Raw genomic sequence first — 5,187 nt, forward strand, 5'->3', positions numbered from 1 at the left:
AATCCAAGCTAATTACATATTCACCTAATTAACATTTAACTCACAACTTAAATTAATCATTCTGATTAAACTAACTAACAATTAACTAATAAGTTACTCTAACTATAGAGAAATATGTTATAAACAGCAACTCAAATTGAAAATGATAACAAAAGAATATACTCACTTGCAATTAACGACAGAGTAAATAAACAACTTTACAAGGGACAGAAGATGAAAGATAATATAAAAACGACAAATGAAGGTCTCATGGGTTTATATAATACAATAAATTTACTGTGAAATTTATCGGGGTGCAACAAACTCTAGAAATATTATGGAGTTCGCTGGAGGTACAGTAAATTTGTCTAAAATTTAAAAAAAAAAAAAACAATGTATCCTAATATTTAAAGTTGAAATAAGATTATTTTCTTCAAGTCTATATGAGTAACAGTTCTCACATGAATTAGTCAGTGTGGTAGAATTCGTTACATGGATAAAATGAAAATATTGAATTATGTCATGCATTATTTATATTAGATCTCTCTTGTTCACATAATACAGAGTTTTCGTCGAATTATTTTTTATTTGATCTATTCTTTTAATCAGATAATTATTAATTTTTGCTCTACATATTTAAATCATCTAAAATAAGACTCTACCGTATTTATATCACATAACAGTTTATTCTCATTTTTAAAAGAAAAAAAAAAGTCATGTAAAATCATTTTTATATGCCATAAGAGTGACCAATTTTCTTAATCATATAAAATAATTATATTTTCTCCTATGTTAATTTAATTTTTACTGTTAAAATTTTGGTTTATGAATAATATTATGGCTATTGTCATGACATATATTGCAGCACGAAACTTTTTACTATTAAAAATCTGACTAAATTAGAGAAGAAAATTTAAAAAAGGAGAATAAAGAAACCTTAATATAAGGGTAAAAAACTCAAATAAATCAAGCTGAGAAGTTTATTATCCAAATCAGCCAAAACAAAAATTTTTTCAGCAATCCACCAATGACCATTTAAATATAATTCGAATCATATTGATTCGAACTACAAATGCATGTAATTCGAAACAACTTCCTTCGAATTATGTTTGAATGGATATGCATGTAATTCGAATCAAGTAGATTCGAATTAGAGAATGGTAAATCGAATTGACTCGATTCGAATTAGTAGGCTCACGTGACTCTATGGAGTTCGAATCATATTGATTCGAATTTTTCAATGTTGGTGACAGTAGGTAGTTCGAATTAAGTTGATTCGAATTACTAGTGAGTTGCCTATATAATGCTACGTTAGTTGGATATATATCAAATTTTTTTTTTCACATTCTTACTTGGATAGTTGGATATATATCTTATAGTTGATACAAAAGATATTTACTGTATAATTTTTATTTTTCTAAATATATATATATATATATATATTGATGATTACACAATTTTAGAAATATTTAAAAAGTATTATTAAAATTAAAATTATATTTTTTATTATTTGACAATAAAATTAAAAATTAAAAATTAGGGATTAAAATTAAAAATTAAAATATTTATGAGCTATCAATTCGAATTCCATACAATACTCTTCTGCCCATTCTTGATAGCTCATGAATGGAATAGAGATGGTACGGCAAAACAACAACTTTGCGCAATGGAGGAACAACGCGAGACGAGAGCAAGTGACAAAGTGATGGAGACGACAGTGAACGAGAATGACGGAGTGACGAAAGCAAGTGGACGGTGACTTCGAACAGTGGTGGAGACGATAGTAGTGGGGAAGGCGGTAGCTGGACGAAGCAATTGATGGAGTGATGGAGGAGCTTGATGCTGCTACTGGTAGTTGTGAGTGAGTGAGTGCTCATTGCTCAACAAAAAAAAGAAGAGGATTAAGTGTGTGTTTGGATTACAATTTGTAAACGGGAGTTTGCATATAATTGATTTTGCAAACTTGATTTTGATGAAAAGTAAATTTGTGTTAACGTGATTTATGTTTGGCAATCTTTATGTCAAAATGGATTATAGTAAAATAAATGTTGTTTGGATTATACTACTCAAAATCACTTTTAGATGAAAAATTAGGTAAAAAACACATATATGCCAAGGGGAGATTGATATTACCCAAATCAGCCAAACAAGAATCTTATTCATCAATCAACCAGAGTACATTATAATGTAATTCGAATCAACTAAATTCGAATTATATTTTTTCATAATTCGAATCAACCTAGATCAAATTATGACCAACCCAAGCGTACAAGTAGTTCGAATCAAGTAGGGTGGAATTAGACAACCATAATTCGAATTTAGTCAATTCGAATTACATGCATCACGTGACAAGAGGAAGTTCGAATTACTCCCTTTTCGTAACAAATTCTAATAAATTTTTTTAATGAATTTATTTAAATTATACTACAAAAAATATTTTATTCTATGCAAAATAATTTTAAAAAAATGGCTTAAAAATATTTTTTAAATTATTTTGCATACAATAAAATATTTTTTTTGTAGTATAATTTAAATAAATTTATTAAAAAATATTCATGAGCTATCAAGAATTGGCAGAAGAGTATTGTATGAAATTCGAATTGATAGCTCATAAATATTTTAATTTTTAATTTTAATCCCTAATTTTTAATTTTTAATTTTATTGTCAAATAATAAAAAATATAATTTTAATTTTAATAATACTTTTTAAATATTTCTAAAATTGTGTAATCATCAAAATATATATATATATAAAATATTTTTAGAAAAATAAAATTATACAGTAAATATCTTTTGTATCAACTATAAGATATATATCCAACTATCCAAGTAAGAATGTGAAAAAAAAATTTGATATATATCCAACTAACGTAACATTATATAGGGTATCAACTATAAGATATATATCCAACTATCCAAGTAAGAATGTGAAAAAAAAATTTGATATATATCCAACTAACGTAACATTATATAGGCAACTCACTAGTAATTCGAATCAACTTAATTCGAACTATCTAGTGTCACCAACATTGAATAATTCGAATCAATATGATTCGAACTCCATAGAGTCACATGAGCCTACTAATTCGAATCGAGTCAATTCGATTTACCCTTCTCTAATTCGAATATACTTGATTCGAATTACATGCATATTCATTCAAACGTAATTCGAAGCAAGTTGTTTTGAATTACATGTATTTGTAGTTCGAATCATATTGATTCGAATTATATATAAATGGTCATTGGTGGATTGCTGAAATAATTTTTGTTTTGGCTGATTTAGGTAATAAACTTTTCAGCTTGGTTTATTTGGGTTTTTTTAACCTTAATATAATTATTTCATACAACGATATTTAATTATTTAGCACCAAATACAGACACATAAACGACTAACTCTACTATAAATATATAATAACTTATTACCTCTTCTCCATACATTAGCATCAAATACAAACACATAAACTAACTCTACTACAAATATATAACTCATTGCCTCCTCTCCATACATACTATGACACTATCATACTAAATTATTGGCACTTTAAGCAATATTTATGGCTCCAATTCAACATTTCACCACCTCAGCTTTGCAGTAGGAAAGTACTGCACAAAAAAGAGGAAGACACATGAGTGTTAATTTTAAGTTAAGAGAAAACAAATTTCTTTTTTCTGATTGAATTATTAGGAAATAAAAGGTTTCTTGCATTATTAGTATTTTTGTTGATTTACCTTCTCAACGAAGGAGAGATAATATGATTTGACCTTTTCAATATTAATTGAACTTTGCTCTTGCTGTATAGGTCATATTTGCTACATATTACAAAAATTAATTAGTAATAACCACCATTATCCATAAATAAATAATTAAAATAAAATAAAATAAAATAAAATATAATATTGTTATAATATACTTGAAAATGAGAACCCATTTCAGATTCTCAACATCCTCATCATTCATCAAGTGCTTATATGCTCCTTCCCTATGTAATGCTGCAAAACAAATCATATAGTGTACCAAATAGTAAGATTATGAATTATGAATTAACCATTTGAATAATTGGTTATATGAATTTACAAAATTTTAACTTTAATTAGTTTCTAACTGGGGCACTTACCATAGAATGAATGGTATCTAATAATGAACAAAGCAGCTGAGGGCAGAGTATTGTTCTCCTTTGCCACCTCTATATATAGACAACACCCAAATTTTAGACTTTTATTTGCAATTTATATATGAAATAATTAAATTATATAATTTAGGGTTTGATGTGGCACTTACAAGATACATATAATCATCATATCCCCATGACATCATCACATTATTAAGTCCATATTTTTCAAAATAAATTCTATATTTAGTATTGAATACAGAAATGTTATAGTCTGGATTTTTTTTTTTTGAAATACTGAATTATGAGAAAATGCACATATAAATAAATATATGTTAGTTTGTAAAATTAATTCTCATAACCTTTTTTCTCTCTACCATAACTAAAACTAAAGAAAACAAAATTTAGATAGATTTTTGCCTTGTGATGGACATTGGATTCATCAAATCTGCAACCAATTGGGAATATGTCACCTGTACATGTATAACAAAATTGGTGAGTATAGATTAAATAAGAAATTTCAAACAAGAATTTATTTATTTATTATTATTATTATTATTATTATTATTGTTATTATTATTATATGAAAGACAAGACTTCTCTTTTTAGAAAAACTTCTCAAAATCTTCTTCATTTGTTAATGAAACTAATTTTATATTTAAAAGCAAATTCAATTCTTATTAAATTTTATATATATCATGATGAAAAATCACTAACCTACAACAGCCCATTATAAAAATCTCCCGAAAATAGGAAGTAGAAGTATCTTTTTAAGATCTGTATCTAAATAATTTGATTAAATTAATTGTGACATAATAATTAATTAACAATGCGTGCAAGTACAACATTGTAAATTAATTTTCAAAATCAATTATATTAAAGTGCACCATGGATGAGGGCAGTTAAGTGAAGCCAATATTCGTTGGGATAATTTTTTTTATAGTTTCAGTTGTTTGTAACAAATGTTGAATTTGAGGTTTATCTAAGTCAGGATCACTTTCATCCGCCACTTCATTTAGAAGTTCACAATATTTTCATATGCTAATTTATGCTTTACTCAATTTTTCATACTCCTCTCTCATTTTCTTCACCTGTATAA

At 26.4% G+C, this 5,187-nt stretch overlaps 1 pseudogene; it reads right to left on the reverse strand.

Moving 5' to 3' along the window:
• On the reverse strand, nucleotides 3,423-5,173 carry LOC107608303 (annotated as a pseudogene).

This window comes from Arachis ipaensis, chromosome B07 (assembly GCF_000816755.2).
Source record: "Arachis ipaensis cultivar K30076 chromosome B07, Araip1.1, whole genome shotgun sequence".
Classification (NCBI taxonomy): domain Eukaryota; kingdom Viridiplantae; phylum Streptophyta; class Magnoliopsida; order Fabales; family Fabaceae; genus Arachis; species Arachis ipaensis.